This window comes from Prionailurus viverrinus, chromosome A3, assembly GCF_022837055.1.
Source record: "Prionailurus viverrinus isolate Anna chromosome A3, UM_Priviv_1.0, whole genome shotgun sequence".
Classification (NCBI taxonomy): Eukaryota; Metazoa; Chordata; class Mammalia; order Carnivora; family Felidae; genus Prionailurus; species Prionailurus viverrinus.
The window spans coordinates 8,906,313-8,928,423 of record NC_062563.1 but is presented as its reverse complement, the minus strand read 5'-3'; the positions used below and the strand labels follow the sequence as shown (position 1 = coordinate 8,928,423).

Below are 22,111 nucleotides of genomic sequence, written 5' to 3'. Positions count from 1 at the left end.
GATTCTGTGTCTCCCTCTCTCTCTGCCCCTCCCCCGTTCATGCTCTGTCTCTCTCTGTCCCAAAAATAAATAAACGTTGAAAAAAAAAATTTTTTAAAATTGTTTTAGGGGTGCCTGGGTGGCTCCATCGGTTGAGCGTCCGACTTCGGCTCAGGTCATGATCTCACAGTTCGTGGGTTCGAGCCCCGCGTCAGGCTCCATGCTGACAGCTCAGAACCTGGAGCCTGCTTCGGATTCTGTGTCTCCTTCTCTCTCTGCCTCTCCCCCGCTCGCGCTTTGTCTCACTCCGTTTCTCAAAAATAAATAAATGTAAAAAAAATTTTTTTTAATTGTTTCAAGTTAAAACTGATCCATATGAGAAACCAAACTTAGGAATGGCATTACAGTATGTTGCCAAAGAGCACTGATTTGCAAACCTAACTTTCCTAACTTTTAGGCCCCCTTCCCCTACTTACTCATTGTGTGACTTCGGGCAAATCACTTTACTCTGAGACCCGGTTTCCTCATCTGTAAGAGGGGCACGATGATAATACTCCTTACCCCCCAGATCCACTGTGAAAATGTGTTAAGATGATGAAAGAGAAGCACTCAGCACAATACCTGGCCCATAATAAGTTTCCCCGTTAATTTTTGTTTTTTAAAACAATGATGATGACGTACTATGTTCATCGTTAAGCTTAGTGCAGAGTCTGGAATACAGTAAGCACTCGATTATGGTCTGCCACGGTTGTTATTGTTGCTGCTACGGTTAAAGTATGTAACCCCGTGTCTGGCAAGACATAACCACTCAACAATCATGGCGGTCACCTCGTAGATCCCCGATGTGTGAGCGTGAAAACCTCGTTATGGGGCAATCTCTGGGAGACTGATGCTATGGAATCCCCATCCATGGTTAATGGCGGTCGGTAATGTGCCTCCTTTCTTTTCACCTGCACCAAACTACCCTAGTTCCCGCGGGCCTGCCCAAAGTCATCAGAAAGGCAAAATTCACCAAACCGAAGCCAGAAGCTCCAAGGCTGCCCTGGGTAGGGCCCACTCTACCCCATGGTCTATCTATGCTTCCACACCTGACACTGTGCATAGCACACCTGGATAAAGATGCCGAGACTCTAGCCCCAGGGTTTATTTCAACTGGGTTTTCCTTCCTTCTCATGTATTCTTGGCCCAGAAACTCTATAGGATCCTGCTGCAAGCCTCAGGTTTCCTTTGGAGTCCCATCTTCTTGCTCCCTTTCTCCTTGCCTCCCCCCATATAAAGCCTTCCATTACGCCAAAGCCCAACTGCTACACTGCCTCCTCTAGAAAGCCTCCCGGGATCCTTTCTTTTCCCAAACTAGAAAAGATCCTCTCCTCCTCTGGGCACCTACAGAATGTAGGCACCTACAGAATGTTCTGGTGTGACACGTATCTTGGTTTATAATCCTGCATATGTTAGTCAGGACTATAGATCCACTAGAAGATCCACTAGAACCAGTTTAAGCCCAGAGCAATTTCCTGGCTCGTGTGAAGGTCAAGGAGGTCAACCAGATTCAGGCAAAGCTGGATCCCGTGCTTAAGTGGTGTCATTGGGAATCTGGCCTTCTGTGCCACTCAGATATTGTTTCCTCCACAGGAGTGTAGTTCCCAAGCACGTTCTCCACCATGTGGTGGTTCAGAAACCACCCAGGGCTGAGGAAGCCCAAGGATGAGCCTCTCCAAAGAAAAGAGTTCCAGCAAAAATCTTTCATTGGACTGACTTGGGTCATGTGTCCATCCCTGGACCAATCACTGTGGCCAGGAGAAGAGAACCACAGGGATTGGCCAGACTAGAATCCCGCCCTGCCCTGTATCTTGGCAGTGGAGTGAGCCCAACACGAGCATCTGGCCTGAGAACAGAGAGGTGGGTCCCCAGAGGAAACCAGCATTGTAACTCAGAGGGAACAACGATTACCTGTGGCAGGTGTGAAATCCCTGATGATTCACCTTTTGGTACCTCACAGATCCTTCCATTTTGTTTCTCATAAGATAAATGCTCGGTGAAATTAGCAAATAAATGGGAAACTACCAAGTGATGGGGCTAAAGAACTTACCCACTGGTTTTGTGTATTTCCTCTTCTGAAACCGTCATCCTGGCCACGGAGGTCACGCGTCCCTTTGCGTATTTCTCCGACCAAGTCTTTTAAGGCAAATCTCAGCGCACTACACATCACACAGCCTTCCGTCTGGAGGCAGAAATTATGCAGGCGATACTAATGTTTAATAATCCAAAGTGCCTTGCTCACTATAAAAAAAAAATATATTGTTTTTAACCTAATAAGAAAGAATTCACTTTGACCTAGTCCTTGACCTCTCTGTGTGCATCTTTTCTTTCCAGCCATTTCTGGTCCCGAAAAAGAACGGGCAGGATTTCTGGCATCCTTTATGCTTCTGTTATTAAAAGCAGGATCAGTTAATAAATAATTATGATGCTTAGTTTCCAGGGAACAAGGAGATAAGGGCAGAACACTTGAGTGTCACAAATTACACGCTACAGTCTAGATTTTCACCCAGAGCGGAGAACAGCCTCGCACTCTTTTTCTTTCCCGTGGCATGAATTGTTCTAATTATACGTGCAAGATCCTCTATCCCCAAAGATACGAGTTGGAAGCACTGTGTCTGTTCTTTTAATTCCAAGAAGCGTTTGCAGTTATGCGTTCCCACCCCCCTTGTTTTCAAACTGAATTGTTTCAGCGGTCGCATGGTATGTCAGCTTGTAAGTCTATAAAACAGTTTTATACCAGCTGGAGATTCAACATGCTACATGAATACATAACAGTGCCTAACCAAGGAGGTTTGTAATTCAGTAATTAGCTGTAATTAATGAACACAAAGTGAAGACTCATTTACAGTTTAAATTATCACATTAGCTCCTGTCACCCTCTATGTACACAAAACAGCAGGAATTCAATTATTTTTATTCTTCAAAGCTAATTTAAAATTTAAGGGATGCCATTACATGAAATAATAGGTAGGAAATGTAATCGAAATCACTGGGAACAGTTGGCCGTCCTAAGAATAAAAAAAAAAAAAAATGTGATCGCTGACGATTTGGAAATGTTTTTTCATCTGTGAACAGATGAGGGATTGAAATCTCTGCTCTTTTCAGTATATTTAATTTAAAAGAGGAAGCGAGTTCGGTGGCTGCTGAATCTTTGTGCAGGGAGAATCGCTGTGCATAATTGTAAAAGCAGTTGATAACTGATAATGCTGTTGATAGTAACAAGATGACAGCACGGAGGCTCACATTCCATTATCCTTAATGGGGGCTGAGTCTCCCGCAATCGCGCGGGGTTCCTGGAATTGTCACCCGTTTGTGATGCATAACTTCAGCTTGGGAGACCCTACGTCACTGTCACATTGCTGCCGTCCTCAATTCTTTGTACGTATGGATGATAAATATCCTTTAATTCATCCGTCGAGCCCGGAGTCAGCAGCTCCTCTGTTCTCTGGGCCAGGACCACAGCAGTGGGCAAGACAGACCACGTTCTTGATCTCGTGGAGCCAACATTCCAGCGGGAAGAGACAGGCAATAGCCAGGGGTTCTCAAGGGGTTAATAGAATGGGGGGAAGCTTCACACATGTACGGATGGCCGTGTCTGGGCCCCTATCCTGACCGATGGAAAGAAATCCTCTGGGAGGCAGGCCTGGGCATCGGTATTTTTAACGACTCCCTGGGTGAGTCTCATATGCCCCCGGAGTGGAGAATAAAACAACTAATAAATTAACATTCACTGGAGATAAGCGCTATGAAAGAAGTGAGGCAAAGGAGTGTAGAAGGTGGCGGGGGACAGGTGCCCTCTCCAGACCGAGTGTTCAGGGACGACTTCTCTGGGCGGAGACTGGTAAAGAGTGAGCCAACTCCTAAAAGATCGGGGAGGATGTTGTTCTAACCAGGGGTCGGCAGAACTTTCCCGCTTCCTTCCCCTCTCCTCCTCCTTCCGTTCCCTTCCCCTCCTCCCCTCATCCCCCTTCTTTTTCTTGCTCTTCTCCTTCCCTCCTCTCTTTTTCTTTCTGTCTTGGCACCTTCACCCTTTAAAATATAAACACTTTCTTAGCTCAGGGGCTATACAAAAATAAGCTACAAGCTGAATTTGGCCCACTCGAACCATGTTCTAGAAAAGAAGGTCCCGCCGGTGCAAAGGTCCTGAGGCAGATACGAATTTACTGTATTAGAGGAACAAAAAGAAGGCCTGAGTAGGTGGAGCTTAGGTGGAAAGGAGGAAGAGACGGAAGGTGAGTCTAGCGGCATGGGCAGGTGTTTAGATTTTATTTTTATATATGATGCAAAGTCCTTGGAAGATTTTCGGCAGGGAATGAACGAGTGTGTGTGTGTGTGTGTGTGTGTGTGTGTGTGTGTGTAAAGGAGACAGTTATGTGTCCAGACTCACCACAGTCTATCTCCCTGGATCGCCCACTAATCTCCCTCCGTGGCAGTTTCCAGGAAGGAAAAACCCGCCCCATGCAGAGAGAATGCTGCGTCTGTTACTTTCGACTCCTCCCTGACTGCACTTTCTTTTCTCCCTCCTCTTCCCACGTTCATTTTTCTCTTTCCTTTAAATAGGCCACTCCACGCTGCACTGTCTAATTTTTCATAGGTGACCGACTGCTGAGTGGGGGTTTAGGTAGACAGAGGGAAGTCGCTGATAAGCCGGAGCGCGGATTCTATTAGGGAAATGCAGTGGTAATTAATGAATCCTGCCAGTAATTGGGAAGGTGTGAGTCCCCATAATATCGTAATGATAGTCATCCGTCTGCACACCCCCATCACTCTGAGCCATCCCTCACGGCTCTCTGATCTCAGACTCTTAGCCATGCAAATCTCCTGACAGGACGCTGTGTCTCTGTCTCCCTAATTGGGCAGCATAGAGTTGTTTATGGATATTGTCGGCATTTAGACCTCGGTTGGAGGTTGTTCAAAAATCGTTAGCAAAGTTGCCTTAACGGCGTTGTCAAATATGTGTTCCCCGGTTTCGATATCTGTTTTTAAGCGGAGGTGCGCGATGGAATTAAGCTGTGCGTTGTGTGGACCGGGGCTCCGCGTGCGATTGTTATTAAAGCGTTTCTGAAGTAAAACCCAATTTCCAGTAATTTCTCATCCCGCTTCGGATAAAACTTGGGTGTGCGGGCAGGAGCCGGATGCCTTTTTAATAGCACGTCCTCGGTTCTGCAGAGAACACTGGGTATGCGAATGCCATCCTGAGACAGGACCATTTGCAAACATTACGGTTTTGCATCCAGACGGGTTTCTAAACATCCATCACCGTTTAATTCCAAATGGGCACCTTTACTGGAAGCATTTGCCACATTTTCTTGCCAATATTTTCTCCTGCACGCAAGTGGCCACCCTTGCGTCTCCCCCAACCAAACGGAGTGATGAATTACTTGAAGTGCCGTGAATTTTTTTAAAGCCATTATAAATCTGGTAAGTGAGCCTTAATGTTTCTGTCATGGTGGTTAAGAAGGATCTTTCAAATATTTAGAAAACATGGGAAGTACCATTTTAATATGTAATCAACAACTTTAAAAGTATTCAAATATGAAATAGTACAGTTCAGATTGCATCTTTATTAATCCCAAAGAGGAGAGAAGTTTAAGAAACTCTGGTCTTCATTTTCTCCCCCGCCCAGAGGTTGAAGACACTTAGGTAACACAGATTCAGAAGTCTTCAGTAGATTTAGAACCGGATTCTTCCTCTCACTAGCTCCGTGTGACCTTGATGAAATTATGTAGCCTCTCTGAGCTTCTGGTTTCTCATGGCTCACCAGTGCCTGGACGTCAGCTCAGGGTGAAAACGAGTTAACAGATATGAATGTGCGTGATACATGGGACGGGCTTTTGCAGTCAGATCTGGTAGTTCTGCCACTTACGGGCTGGGAGAACTTGGACAGATCACTTAACCCCTTCTGAGCCACTGTGGCCACATCTGTAAAATGGGCCGGATAATCCGAAGTTCACAGGGTAGGTGTGAGGAGCAGAGAGAGTGAGTTGAAAGGACCTCTGGGGCGCCTGGGTGGCTCAGTCGGTTAAGTGTCCGACTTCGGCTCAGGTCACGATCTCACTGTCCGTGAGTTCGAGCCCCGTGTCGGGCTCTGTGCTGACAGCTCAGAGCCTGGAGCCTGTTTCAGATTCTGTGTCTCCCTCTCTCTCTGACCCTCCCCCATTCATGCTCTGTCTCTCCCTGTCTCAAAAATAAATAAAACGTTAAAAAAAAAATTTAAAAAAAAAAAAAAAGAAAGGACCCGTGCTGACCTTGGGAACTAGCCGTTCCTCCAACAGTGGTGGCCCTGGACCGTTGAAACTCGTGGAGAGCACACGGGGGCGCTCAGAAAACATGATGCGGCGAATGGAAGATCCTTAAGGGACCGTCACATTTAAAAGATGATGGCCCCCGCTTTGCCTGTCTCTGCAGTCTCCAAACTTGACCTTCACGTCGGCTTTCATAGCTGTTGGGGAAAGCATCAGAGCAGCCACACCAGCTGTGTGAAGACCAAGGGGTGGACTGGAGTGAGGAAAAGCATCCCCGAGAAACTTTAAAGTCTAAATGAGGCAACCAACCATCCCGGTTTGCCTGGTACCCAGGGGTTTCCCCACACAGGGGACTAAAGCCAGCACAGCTCCAGGCAAACTACTACATCACCCCGAGTTTAAACAAAACTCCTCTTCCAGCTTCAAGCCCAAGGCTCTGGCAGGCCATGGTTTACTAAAGCCCCGGGTCCCCAGAAAACACTCATTTCCATTTCTAACTCTGGATTAGTGGTGTTTTTCTCTGTAGAATGATCTGGAATGTTCTAGATATTCTCAAGAACCAGAAATGGCTGCTAGGCAATGACCTGCCTCCACAGCGGGTTCTTCTACCTCAACTCCTCCAGAAGGTTCTGTGGGTACCAGTGACAGAGCTACTGATGGCCATCCCTCCTACCAACTGTGGTTCTGTTTAGTGTGTGATAAGGTGGGACCAGGCAGGAAAAAGCCAGGGTGAGTCCCTCAGTGCCAGCATTGCAGTGTTCTGCTGGAAATCACCAGGAAGCAATTGAGAGAGGTTGACGTGACCGGGAGGGCGCTCTAGAGAAGTCGGTTTGGCAGAAGTTAATCCGAGAGCCCCTGTCAGCATTTCAGGGACCGGCTTGTGGCTTCCTGTCCATCCACAACTAACACTGGCAGCCACCTCAACCGTCCAGACCCACCGGAACATTCCTCTACGGACATCCCCATCGAGGAAGCATCTAAGTTATGTTGAAGGGTCCACAAGCCCTATAACCTTTAGTGCTTTTATTGCAAACCTCCCGGGGTGGTCTGGTGCAACAGCCAAGACTTTCTCTCAAAAGTCCTTATTCATCCCATAGCAAACCAGCTGGATCATCTTTCAAATAAAGGTTTTATTTTGCAACTTCCCCCCCCCCCCCCCGCACCCCCCGCCCTAGCCCAACGGCTGGCTCTTTTCCTTTTTTTTTTTTTTTTTTTTAATCACTGTCCCTTGCTCTCTTGGATCTGAACGAAGAGCTACAACGAATATGTCTGCCAGTAGACCTCTGTCGTGAACACCAAGGCTTCTATGGTTCAGTAAACCAGTCTCAGACTGCCAGGGCCTCCAGCCTTGAATATGAATGTGCTGGCGTTTCACATTAAAGATAAATAAATAAAGGGGGGAAGAAAAGAAAGGGAGAAACTCAAAGACTAAGGAGCTTCTCTGAATGTAACAGCTACCCAGGCTGGATGCAAAGTGCTGTGTAGAGTAATTGTCAAATGCTTGTGTAAACACATAAATAAGATAAATTTATTTTCATTATTCATATTTGGTGCTCTTTCCTTCCACTTATTTATGCTTTAAACAACAGTTACAGTAAATATAACGATAAAAAAGTGCCTACAGTGGCCAGGAAGATGATCAAGAAACCCTGATATACAACAATTCATGTTTCTTCTTGACGATCTCTAACGAATCTTAACTGGAGCCATGTTACGTTCCCATGTGAGTGATAAGCAATGATTTATTATGAAGTGTCATGAAATCGGAATGCCATACAGTGAGACATGAGCTAGTGGAAAACGTTTTCCCTGTTTCCCAACCTCATTACTCAAAGATGCAGTGTCCCTTTACCAAGCCTAATTTAACTGACTTTTTTGAGTACTCTACTCATTGGTGATGGAAATTGGCCAAGGGGAGTTTGTCCAGCAAAGTCTGATGCCTAATGCCACGGCTGTAGTGTAGCTGGTGCCTGGGCTGGCCAGAAACCCTGGGACTGTGCGAATTGGCCGGCGTCCAGAAATACAATCCCAAGAATCATTTCAACTCTCTGCCAAAGCAGCAAGGATACTAATGCACTCAGGAAATGAAACCCACCACAGGAGAAGAAACCCAAAGGGCGACTTTGATGATTTTCGGACCTGGTTTTATCCACATGTCGGGCCATCCTACTTGGAACTCCTGCCTTGATTCATTAAGACTTATCCAAGGACACAAGGGAACCAGCTGAGCCCAGAGAAAGAGCACAGCCTTTAGAGCCATACTGAACAAGAGTGTTGACTCTTGAGAGGAGGAGTAAGGGGGTGGGGGGCCAACCTCTTGTATTAGTAAAGCATCCTCTCTTGTCAGGTGATGCCCCTTGTGGGACAGGCATCTGGGGCCTGCCACTCGGGTGGGGTCCTTGGAAGTCCCAGATCCTGACATGACAGATGTGCTCCATTCAGGACGACCTCCCATTCCCCTAGACGTTTAATCTGCCCCCTCATGGTTTACTCTCCATGCTCTTACCACTAAGGGCCTCTCTCCTGTCTAGGGCTGGGCATCAGCAAGCAGCAGGAGAGCTCATGACCTACTGACAGCTTGCACATCTTTTTTCCTTACCAAAACAGTGAGAGTGTAGGGAAGCTACTTGTCGCTCTTTTGCTCTGCCATCAATCTCCCATATCTTTCCTCCTTCTCCATAGACATGAGTATAGACCAGAGAGTCTGCTGCATGAGCATTGTCCAAAAGGAAGTTAGGTGTTAATCTCCCATCCTCACTGGAACCCAATCCTTCTCAAGTGCTTCTTGTAGAGTCACTCCCCCGGCTTCTGGGGCCCCCTTGACAGTTTTCCAAAGAATTTCTCTAGTCCTTACCTAGATGGGCCAGTGGCAGGTAGGAACAATGGTGCTCGATGGCCTGTTCTACCACTTAATAAATCCCATGAAAATAGCAGTTTCTCCACTCCCTTTATATTTTTTTTAACTTTTTTATTTTGAAATAATTTTGGACTTCAAGTTGCAAAAATAGTAGGAAGAAGCTTCACCCAGCTCCCTGTAATGTTGACATCTTATCTAACCATGGTACAATGATCAAAACCAAGAAATGGGGGCGCCTGGGTGGCTCAGTCAGTTGAGCATCCAACTTTGGCTCAGGTCATGATCTTACGGTCTGTGAGTTTGAACCCCGTGTTGGGCTCGGTGCTGACAGCTCAGAGCCTGGAGCTGCTTCAGATTCTGTGTCTCCCTCTCTCTCTCTGCCCCTCCCTTGCTCACACTCTCTCTCTCTCTCTCTCTCTCTCTCTCTCTCTCTCTCAAAAATAAAGAAACATTAATACTTTTTTAATTTAATTAAAAAAACAAGAAATGAATAATGGTTCCATAATATTTACCAAACTCTAGACCTTATTTCAGTATTACCCACATTTCCTTTTGCTACTGCTCAATTTTGCTGATTTAGGCTCTCACATTCAGTTGTGTCTCCGTCTCCTCCCATCTGTGAAAAATCCCACAATCTTCCTTTATCTTTTCTGACTTTAACACTGACCTCCGCTGGTCAGTTGCTTCATAGAATGCCTCCCAGTCTGGGTTTGTCTGACATCTCGTCATGATTAGATTGAAGCTATGCGCTTTGGGCAAGAATACCATAGCAATGACGGCCCTTCTTAGGGCATCATATCAGAGATTCCACGATGTTGATATGTCATTACCAATGACATTAATTTCATCACTTGGTGGCAACTTCCTTTAAAATACGAAGTGTGTGGCTTTACCATAGTCCTTAACTTTGTGGCGTTAGCCAAAGTTTCATAAAACAAAGAAACTCCATTCAGTTTCCAATTACACAAGCTGTGTGATTTTGGACATATAATTTAATGTTTCTCGGGACGACGTTTTCCTCACCTGGAAAAGGAAAACAATAACAACCACCTTTCAAGATGGCTGGAAAGATTAGTGACCATATAAGCAAAGTATTTGGCAGGTTGCCCAGCAGACCCTCAAAAGAGGTGGGTGGGGGGATGGGCTAGATGGGTGATGGGTATTAAGAAGGGCACTTGTTGGGATGAGCACTGGCTATTGTATGTAAGTGATGAATCTCTGAATTCTACTTCTGAAACCAATATTGCATTGTATATTCACTAATTAAAATTTAAGTAAAAATAATAAATGATGCCATGTATATAAAAAAAATTTTAGAAAGACACTAATGAATTATAATTACACAGCAGATAACAATTACATGAAATAAATGAAAATCACCCACAAAGAATGAATTCTTGTTTAAAGCATATTATGTACTATTTATGAAAAAGGCTGAATACTTGAACTGGGATGAAAGAAAATTTGAAATAAAGTTCCTTAATTTTAGATTAAAAAAAAAAGAAGATCCCTCTAAAAACTTGTTGGGCAATTTACACACCTTTACAAAACACGATGTGTGTAATCATCACTTATTTACAGAGAAGACGGGAGCAAGCTTTATCACTTGATTCTCCTCTGTAGATCTCTGATGACTCAGCACCTCCCACAAACACTTTGCTGTGGTCCTCCCCAGATCACCCCAGACCACTTTTTTTTTTAATTTTTTTAAATGTTGATTTACTTTTGAGAGAGACAGACAGAGAGAGAGAGAGAGCAAGTGGGGGAGGGGGAGAGAGAGAGGGAAACACAGAATCCTTAGCAGGCTCCAAGCTAACCCCAGGCCACTTTTTGATGTCATCAGTAATGATCCTTAACTGCTGGGCCATACGCAAAGGCAGGATCACATGGCAGTTAGACATACGGTCCCCAGAGTCAGAAAGTTCTTGGTTCACATCCGAGCTGGGCAAGCTGCTTAGATTCTCTTTGCCTCAGTAGCCTCCTCTCCACCCACAGGGTTGTTGTAAGGGTTAAAGGAACAGTAATAGCTCTCAGCATGGTGCCCACCATGTAGTAAGCATGCAATAGTTATATAATTATCTCTAACTCCCATTTACTCATTCAACAATATTCCTGAGGCACCCACCATGCGTCAAGCACTATTGAAGACTCTGGCAATAGCCCCTGAAGAAGGCAACATATGTCCCTGGCCTCATTGAGTTTAGGTTAAAATGACAAAAAAAAAAAAAAAGAAAGAAAGAAAGAAAGAAAGAAAGAGACAAAAAAAACTTTACATAGACAAAAATAAGGAAATAAGTAGTGTCCTATCACATTTCTTAAGCAATGTGTTGGGTAAATGAACTTACCAACACTCCCCCAAACAAGTCTGCATCCTTATACCTGGCTGTTCCCTCCACATGGAATACCGTCTGCCCCATCTTCCTCTGTTAAAGTCCTCCCCTTCTTCAAGGCCTGCCTCAGCTTCCCTTGATTTCCTTTATTGTTTCCTGATTCTTCAATTATACATGATTACTGCCTTGTGGGACCCACCTCCTCCCCCACCCCATTAAGAGTGTCCCAGGGTCTGCTCTGCAATGCTTATTATTTATGCACACATTAACCACCCCCCATCCGCCTCTGGTACAGCCATAACTTCCATTTGGCAACACTGATCTATTTTTTGTTACCTGGTTTGTGTTCCACCTTCTTCACCAGATTGTAAATGGGTTCCCTGTGGGCAGAGACCACATCTGCCTAATATACTTGCTGAGGCCCTCTTATTGAAATCAGGGCCTGACATGAGTAAGTGTTCAAGTGTTCGTTGATGGAACAAATACATCAATAAATGGCCATGTCTTAACCCTCTTGCTGAATCGTGACTCTTAGAAGGGAGTGGGTACGCCTTACTCGTTTAATACTTATTGAAATGAATTGAGACATAGCAGTACTGGATATATTTGCTCCACTAATTATTTCGCTTGTGCTTTTGATCTCTTCATTTCACCATCTTTAAAACACATCTTCCTCTCTCTCTCTCCTTAGAGAGTTTTTGCTACATTGCAAGAGTCATGTGAAGGTAAGAAGAAGGAATACCTGCGGCACCTAGGTGGCTCAATCAGTAAAGCATCAGACTCTTCATTTTGGCTCAAGTCGTGATCTCACGGTTCGTGAGTTCGAGCTCCATGTGGGGCTCTGCACTGACAGCGTAGAGCCTGCTTGGGATTCTCTGTCTCCCTCTCTCTCTGTCCCTCCTCTACTCGTGTGAGAACACACGTGTGCACTCTCTCTCTCAAAATAAATAGGCAAACACGTTTTTAAAAAGAATGAATACATGCAAGGCATTTGGATTGCCTTGACAATGAAGTGCTTCAAAAATCACAGGGATTGCTTTTTGTTGCTGATGTATACTTATACAAAACCCATCTGTCCCTATCCTATTATTGTTGATGATTTAATAAGGGATTATTACTAATTTTACTGGAAAGGAAACTCTGAAGACCACATTTTTCTCTCTAGTAGTCATTTAGGCTGCCAGGAAAAGAAAATAAAAAGTGCCAAGTTGTGGCTTTGAGAGTTCATCCCTTCCTTACAACGCCCTTCTCTTCTCTCCCCCTTAACATCACTCTCCATTCTCAAAAGCCAGTTAATGGGGGGTGGGAGGGAGGGGAAAGTGGGTGAGGGGCATTGAAGAGGGCACCTGTTGGGATGAGCACTGGGTGTTGTATGGAAACCAATTTGACAATAAATTTCATATAAAAAAATAAATAAATGAATAAACCCAAAAAACATTTTTTTAATCCAGTTAAAAAAAAAAAAAAAAAAAGACCATAAATCTTACGTCCCCAGCCTGAAGTGCACATCTTGAGAAACAGATTGGAAAATCTTTCTGGGAAAAGCTGACTGAAATTTTAAACCAATACGTCATATTGTTTATGTCATTCACAGAAAAACGTTATACAGCTATTCTACATAAAGGACAACCTCAAGTTTTTATACTGCGTGCACATGGTGTGAGGGTTGGGATGGTTCTTCTATAGTGACAAAATGTAATCTTTTTATTTCTTGGTTCATAACCATCTAGATCTAAAAGTTGACCAATTAAGACACTCAAATGTACCATAAGGAATAAAGCATCCATATTTTTACAAACCATACATCCCAAACTTGTTTTGGAATGCGAATGGAAATCAGCTCTTATTAGACACTCAGTATGCTGGGCTGGAAGAAAAATAATTTTGTTGAAAATGTCTGTGCTAACCTCAACGACATAGAACGCTTAGGTCTTTCTTGCCTCCGCACCCCAACCACACTGGTTTTCTTTCAGTTCCTTGAACAAGTCAAATTCCCTCCTGCCTAACAGCCAACTGTTTTGGGTCTTTGTTAAGAATCCCCTTTATTCAATCCTTTATCTGGCTGGGTTAGTTTCAACTAATTCTTCAGATGCTGGCATAAAAGATGCTCCTCATAAAAGTCTATTGTGACATCTTCTGTCTTGTCCAAGATAGACCCAAGCATACATGCAGACTAGGTTAGAAAGCCCTGATAGTCTCCTTCATGAATCCAAATTCTTTGCTGCATAGTGTTTGCCTCCATTGTAATGGTTTTGTTGTTTATGGGTGTCTACCCCAAGACATTTTCCTCCCTAGACCATAAAAGTAGGGATCTTTTTAATCTGGATCATCACTTAGTACAGTACCACACTGTAGAGACACAATAATTAATTGAGTGAATTCATTATTGGATTGAATTAATGAACGGGTTTGCTAGGAGGGTCTGGGAAAACCTAGGTAAGGAGAGCCTAAGAAGCAGGTCAAACCTGAAGATGGAAAGACTCAGGGTTGCTCAAGAGAATGTGGTCTGAAAATAAAGATCTAAATTATAGTCAAGGTCGTGACCAAGAGTGCCTCATCAAGTGTGAGGAGCAAAAGGAAGTCAGTGAATGAAAGCCTCAGATGAGTAAGGAAGAGGATAGGAGTGGCTTCAGGTGCAGTTCATGCAATGGGTCAAGGTTAGTGGTTTAGAACTTAAACTGTGAAAATTTGAGAGACTTTGAGACCCCGCTTTATATGACCCAGAGGCCAGACCTATAGTTGAAAGGGAGAGTGAGGCCTCATACCAGCCTATATTAGCTATGTGAACTTGACCCAAGTACTGCATCTCTTTGAGACTCAATAACTTCACCGCCAAATGGGGATATGAATACCTGCTTCTACAACAGGATCGTGTATGTGTAAAAGAACATCACGTATAGGAAGTTTCATGTCATAGTTCTTCCACGGTCTTCTACTCAAAAATGAGCTCTGCCTCTCTCTGGGTTTTTCTCAAGATATATGTTGCAGTTGTATTGCTGTTAAATGTGTCTGCCTTATGTGCCCGCTATAGACCAGAAGCTTCTTGAAGGGAAGAAACTTGTCTTACTCGCCACAGTTCTGTTGGATTCCTGGTAGCACACAGGTTGGGTGGGGAGACAGAAATGCTAGCCATTCAGGGGTCTCATGCATGAATGAAGACCACAGAATTATCAATCAGCTCTAAGGCTGTATGTGGCCTTTCTACAAACATCCATTGCTTGGAAGCTAAACTTCACATAGGAAACACTCGATAAATATTGAATGAATGGATGAATGAATGAATGAACTTGCCTTTGGTTATGCATAGCAATAAAAAAAAAAGAAATTTAACTTTGTCTTCTAGACTTTGAATGTCTCTGCCAACAACTAAATCTCTTCCAGGGAGGGCAGATGGCGGCCTGTACAATGAACAATTTAATCTTTAGAAAATGGAACAACTTTGCCAACAAACTCCATTTTTCTCCACGAACACATTGTCAATAACATGTGCTCTCAAATATGTGGTGAAATTGATGACTGGGCCCTGATTTATGGAAACAACAACAAATTAAATGATTACCTTTCTCTTTCCTAGCTCGAGGTCCTTCCGACCAGCCATGAATTTTTTTCCCTGTGTTCTAATAATAGAGGAGGTCTAATTAAAATTCCTGGCTGTCTGATTGTGTATGTGGAGTAGAAGAAAGAAAAGACAGTGTCCAGGGTATCTTAATTTAAAACCACAAGGGGAAAAGCCACTTATGTGATAATAAAGATTAATTTAGGGAACCCTCCTCGCATAAAAGCAGATATTGAGAGAATCTTTCATACAAACACTTCTGTGGCCACTTATTTAGCTCCTTGTAGAAATTTTTCTTGGTTTTGGAAGAACCTGAGGTTCGGGATTTGGATGAGAATAGACCAGAGTTGGGGAGGTGTACTCAGAGAAATTACATTCTCCAGAGAGTAGCCATATTGGATATTTGAGACTGCTCTTCATTCACTATTCCTGAATCACTCCCGGCTCAGGAAAAGTCCCCATCCTAAGATTCATTCTAGCACGGTGGTTCTGAACTTATATTGGGATCAAGAACTTTTTTGAGAACCTTATGAGAGCTACAGATCCTCTCTTCAGACAAAATAAATAAACAAGTGTGTGTTTACAAATGCACACACACACACAGAAAAGCAAAATTTTGCTTTTAATAATACCATCTTTTGTCTACGCTATAAACTTGAAAGCCTTGAGTAACAATTGCTACTCAAGATTCCAGGCATCACCAACCTTCTTGTAATGTTCATCTAAGGTTAAGAATCATTTCATGTAAGGATCCCTGGGTTCCTTAGACTATGAAAATTTGTCATTGTTTCAGGCTGTGAACTTCTTTGGCCAACTGGTGAAGCCCATGGAGCCCTTCTCAAAACTAATGCTTTTAAAGGCGTAAAGTAAATTATCTAGGGTTTAAGAAAAAAAAGTCACAGAAGTACAGTTATCAAATACTAAAGAAACCAATGTGTCACAGAGTAGTAAATGAATTTCTTTATGTCCATTACATAGTATGACCGGCACTAAGGCTAATGACCACTGTGATTTCAAAGTCATAAGTGTACATGATACTGCAAGATATTTTCAACAACTGTAATACAACATAAAAATATCTGTGCTGTTTCGGTGAAAATATTGGTGGTCAAAATCACGATGTGACTACTACTATTGTGATTTGGTGTCCTCCATAAATGAAGGAAATACTGGATTTCAGCTAGAGGTCAGTAAAATGGAAGATGTAATTTTCTTTCCCACACAAGTTCATGTATCCCCCAAATTCTATGCCTGGGTGTCAGGTGACGTTTTCCTTCAGAGTGTGGACATGATCCCATACATGTTTCGTTGTCTTATTTTCCCACTGTTGCTTACTGAAACATCGCCTAAGTAAAAGGGCATCGATGGGAATGTGGCATACATTTGATTGGCTTGACTCTGAAGCTATAAATCAAACACCTGCCATGCCGATGGTGCGGAGACAGCTATGAGGAAAAGAAGAAAGGTCTGTTGAAAATGTGTTTAAGTAGAACATGAACCACAAGAAGGCAAGGACCAAACCATCTGGTTCCAAGTTGAACGTCCAGTACCTAGCCCAGTTTCGGGCACAGAAAAATGTCTCAACACATATTCATCCAATTAAGGATACATACCAGAAATCAGCAAAGAGTAACATAGGCCTTTCTGGAGTGTTTAATCCAAGGAGCCAGCATTCCATGGACATCTCCGTCTAGAGACTTTTTGAGAGAAAGGGACCCACTGTTAAGTAGAGGGAAGTCACATCCACAGGCACTCAAAAAGAGCTATTTCCAGAAAGAACAAGTGATGAGAAACTTCTTCTGTACAGGCCAGATAGTAAATATTCTAGACTTCGCGGACTCTACAATCTGTCACAACTGCTCAGCTCTGCCCTTGTAGCATGAAGGCAGCCATAAGTTATACGTAAACAAATGTGTGTGTCTGTGTGCCAATAAAACTTTATCAATGGACTCTGAAATGGGAATTTTATGTAATGTTGATGTGTCATGAAATAGTGTCTTTCTTTTGATCTATTTCAGGCCTTTAAAAATGTAAAAATCAGGGGCGCCTGGGTGGCTCAGTCGGTTGAGCGTCCGACTTCAGCTCAGGTCACGATCTCACGGTCTGTGAGTTTGAGCCCCGCGTCGGGCTCTGTGCTGACACCTCAGAGCCTGGAGCCTGCTTCAGATTCTGTGTCTCCCTCTCTCTCTGACCCTCCCCCCATTCATGCTCTGTCTCTCTGTCTTAAAAATAAATAAACATTTAAAAAAAATTTTTTTTTTTAAAAATGTAAAAATCATTCTTAGCTCGTAGACCATCTAAAGACAGACAACAGATGGGACTTGCCCCAAAGACCATAGAGTGGGGGCTGTGGCTTTGGTTTTACTCTTGGTTGTTGGTGGGTTGGTTTTGCTCATCTGGGCTGAATCTCCACCTGGGCTGGCTTTGTTATGTTTCCTCTGATGGCCAAGCCCTGTCTCATCTTTGGGGATTTGCGTCCGCGAACGCTCCACCTGGGCATTGTAGGCCCCCAGCTCCCCACACCATGGACGGCCCTTTCTCCTCTCTCAGGTCTGAATTCAAATGTCACCTCCTACAGAGGCTTCTTGGGTCCCTTCGCAGAGTGGCCTTACTGCCATTCACACCAACAGATGCTCACTTTTTTTAAGCTTATTTCTTCTGAGAGGGAGAGAGAAAGTGCAAGTGGGGAGGGGCAGAGAGAGAGAAAGAGAGAGAGAGAGAGAGAGAGAGAGAATCCCAAGCAGACTCTATCCTGTCAGCGTAGAGCCCAATGTGGGGCTGGAGCTCACAAACAGCACTGGCCTGACTTCCTGTGGTCTCGTACCCCATCTCCTCTCCCTCCACAGTTCAGACCCCCTGAAGGCAAAGGTCCTGTCTGGTGTGTTCCCTGCTCTGTTCCTTGTATTGAGAAGGTACCCAGTGCCCGGCACCAAACACATGGTGCCCCAATATTTGTTGAAAGAATATTGTCAAAGGGCGCCTCGGTGGCTCAGTCATACAATTGTGTCGTGGGGGAACACAATTCAGTTCATAACACTGGCTTCCGCATAGCCTATCAGTGAAGCTTTCCTACTATTACTTTAACATCAATGGCTGCTTCTCACCACTACCATCCTGCCCCTGCCCCTGCCCCTGGCCTCCGAGGGTGCAGCTTGTGGGTACAGAACCCTCCAAACAAGCTTTCCATTCACTTTCTGGACACAAAAGTGAGAGGTCCACCCCAACCGCTTTCATTTACAGCTATGCTTGAAAGGAGCGAAAGCTTCCTCGTGGATTTTATAAGTGAGACATTTAGCATCCCCATCATTGCTTCTCAACAGCTGACCCCGGGAGGGAGGAAAGCCTTGAACTCTTTCAAGGGAGGGCACCCAGTTCGGTGTTTTTCCAGTGCGCAAACAGGATCACAGGTCAGGCTCTGAGGAGGCCTCTAAGAAGCAGAGAGGTTAGTGGTGATGGTGCAGGGGGAGGGGACAGGGGAGGGGTAAGAAGAGGGAGGTTCATCACTTCATGAACCGGCTGACCCTTTTGTAGAACAGTACCGCTGATCGTACCCACCTCGCTTTGGGTGTGGGGGCCTGTCTGTCCCCCACCAGCCTCACGGGGCACCTGACACCAGGTGACTCCTCATTATCTGGTAACAGCAGTCTTTGTAACTACTGAAGAGCAAACAGACCCCAGGGTCTTGATGGTCTCGTATGAATTCTTTGTTGGTATGGAAATTTAGTTGCTTACTCTTTGGAGAAGTAACTAGACCATCTTGGTGGGGACTTGTCAGTAATGGCCGCTACGTTTATAAGCAATAGTGGGTTACAAGTCTAAGTGCGTCGTGGGTTTTTTTCATATTTGTATGTGTCATGAAGGAATTTAACCCACATGAAAATGCAGATTTTGCAGTCGGGAGGGGAAAGAGGCGGGGGGGGTGCAGAAAAAGAGAGACGGAAGCAAGGAATGTTGTAGTCGAATTGTACAAGTCATGTATTCTACTGAGTCTCTGCAGGAAGGGGAATTGATTAAATGGCAGTAATCAATAAATCAATCAATCCTACGTGACAGCAGTGGCTCTTAACCTCGACGGCCCATTAGAACCCCCCGGGAAGCTTTTAAAAATCCCCATGCCCAGTTCCATGCCCTCAACCAATTCAGGCAGAACCTCTGAGACTGAACCTAGGCATGAGTATTTCAGAGCTCCCAGGTGACTCCCAGGTGGAGTAAGGCCCGAGAGGAGAAAGTTCCAGAGGCACCAGGCACAGATGATTCTGGTCCACTTACCAGCTGTGAACGCGGGCAAGCTTCTTAAAACCTGTGAGCCTCAGTTTCCTCATCCGTCTTGAGGATGAAATTAGACGTCATTGGTTCAACACTTGGGCTCCAGGTCAAGAACACCCTTGGTTGAAAAATAGCAGGCGTTCCTTCATACTGTCGTCATCCAATGCATGTGAAGTCTGGGCCTCCAGGTGGCCGTCTGCAAAATGGCGGGGGCAGAGAGGATCCCTGAGGTCAATCACTTCCATTTTCGTGATTCCACAAAGGTAGAGCAATGGGAAAGGTAGGAAGAAAAACTCCTGTTTTTTTCACTGATGGACACCCAGGAACCAGGCACTGGGTTGGCACTTGGGAGACTTGTCGAGCAAAATCGCCACCATTCCTGCCCTCCGAAAGGCTAGAGGAAAAGACAAAAGCATTAAACCACTACTCACACAAACATTATTGATGGCGAATTGGAGCTAGAGAGAGAAAAAAAAACTCTGGATTTTTTTTTTCTGGGATAAGAAAAGGTCTAGATTCTGCGAAGAGGAAAGGTCTTTCTGAGGACATGATATTGAAGCCAGTGGATGAGCGATCAAGTGGGAAGCAGAAATTATCCAGGCAGGGTCCTGGGAGACGCCTTCTAGGTAAGGCGTACAGCAGGTGCAAAAACTGTGAGGTGGGAAGGGGCTTGACGTTTCCGAAGAGGTTTTGTTTGAAACACAAACGAATGAATAAAAAATCTTTTTTTCTTAGAACATCTCAAGGGACTCGAACGTTCCATACTATCCTTTGGGAAACATTCACAGAGTCCAAAGAGACTGGATGAGAGATCCAGACAAATTTTGATTTCACTCCAGCTTCTCTAGGAAATGGTTGTGTGGGTGGACCGGTGGAATTAACCTCCTGAACCTCTGGTTCTTCATTTGTCATGAGGAAATAATTCATCTTTCCCAAATCTTTTGTGAGGATTGATAATCACCGGTAGTAATCAAATTGGTAAAGGGACCAGTTAATTTTATGAAGCAACAGGCTACGTGGGTGACAGAGAAACCTGGGTTCACATCCCATGCTATCACTCCCCAGGCACAAGATCTTGGTCCCATCACTTAAAGCTCTGTCTCTCAGTTTCCCGACCTCTGAAATGGGTTCATTGAGAGCTACATTTGGAGATTTTTATAAGAATTACACAAAATGACAGCAGTCAAGCTGCAGGCAAAGAGTAGGTACCCAATGAATGAAACGATCATTAAAAAGAAGGGGCACTCAACATAATTTAAGAAAATAATAACTTCTTTTTACTGTGTAACACATACCGTGTAATAATACAATTTCATATTTGTTAAATTGTATTTTAGTTAGGAGTGAATGAAATAATGTATGTCTTGTAAAGCACTTAACACATTATCATTATACAATACAATACGTTTGTGATGTTGGATATTAAGAGGAAAGGGTTTTGTGGAATTAAAAATGGGTGGGGGGGCACTCTTTTTGGAAAGTGGGAGAGTTTACTGAATTATCTAAACATGGGTTCCAACCCACTAATCCCCTTTTCCAATGTAGACGACACTAGCAACAGTGTTGCTGTGGGCTTAGACACATAATCACAGGGGGAAAAAAAAAAAATCTGCCCTGTTGATTTGTCATACTTGGAGGGCACGCTGTTCTTCCTAAACGCCAACAACTCACATTTAGGCAGCGGTGAAGTCCCCTAGCTGTGTCCATGCAGTGAATCTCACCGGGTTGTAAGTTAGTTGTAATAAATAACGTTTGGCTCTGCACTCCACTTAGAGAAGATAGGTTCCATTGTGAATCATGTCGTTGGCCGTTTGGACTTTAAGCTGTCCGGGTTGTTTATGGTGGTGTTTGCCAGCATCTAGACCTCTTTCAAACAATTTAAGTGCCCTTTTGGAGTATATGAATGTGGCTCAATAAAAATGGGTACAGGGAAATTGCTTGCTTTCTCTCTTCCCTGGCCGTGCACCAAAATCAACCATATATGAGAATTGTCAAATGTGAGCTCCATAATTGCCAAACATGAGATTGTAATTAACATAGAAACCACCAAGGACATTTTCCCTTCCATTGTCAGCATGTTGTGCTGATCTTCGCCATCCTTCTAATTTATTTCTTGAGAGTACGACAACAGCTGGACAGTTTTTCAGTCCTTATTTTTCATTATATAGCCTTACTGAGCAGTGTGCCCTTAAAAGATTCTAGTTAGTTCCTTTGACAGCAATAAATATTGGCTAGCGAACAGGCTTTGAAGCCAGACAGACCTAAGTCCAAGTGCTGGCTCTACTATTTGCTGCCTATCAGAAATGGGTTAAATCGCTTAACCAATCTCAGCCTCTATTTTCTCATCATTAAATAGGGACAATGCAATCTATCAGTAAAGTGCAGAGCTCATCATGAGCACCGGATGGTAGGTATTATGACCGCTTTCTACCTTCTTCTTAATAACCACATCAAATGTTTGGAAATGCTATTTCTTCCTTTCTTTTTATAAAAGGGGAAAACTTTTCTGAGTTCCACATCTGAATTGACAACTGATATCTTTTCAAGCTTTAAAGCATGAACTAAAAAGCCTGTCTTCTACTTAGTTTTTTAAGTTTCCAAGACCCAGTGATTATTTATATCTAACACATAAGCAAAATTTTATGTATGGATTTTCTTAATTGATTCTACGTCTTATTCCATAGCCCTTTTGGGGTGCTATATTGTATGCAAGGAAATAAAGTCATAAAAGAAAATCACTTGTTTTTAGTATCAAATTTAGTGTCAAATTGGTTTCCATACAACACCCAGTGCTCATCCCAAAAGGTGCCCTCCTCAATACCCATCACCCACCCTCCCC

The 22,111-nt window shown here is 43.9% G+C and overlaps 1 protein-coding gene across 2 annotated transcripts in view; it reads left to right on the top strand.

Moving 5' to 3' along the window:
* TSHZ2 (teashirt zinc finger homeobox 2) overlaps positions 1-22,111 on the top strand; it is a 459,483-nt gene that overhangs the window by 425,119 nt on the left and 12,253 nt on the right. The window contains exon 3 of one of the 2 annotated variants that reach the window (XM_047851698.1): positions 12,142-12,160. The exons of the other annotated variant lie outside the window; for it this stretch is intronic. The gene's annotated coding sequence lies outside the window, so the exon portion shown is untranslated. Of the gene's footprint in view, positions 1-12,141; positions 12,161-22,111 lie in introns of those variants that run through there. 2 annotated transcript variants of the gene reach the window in all.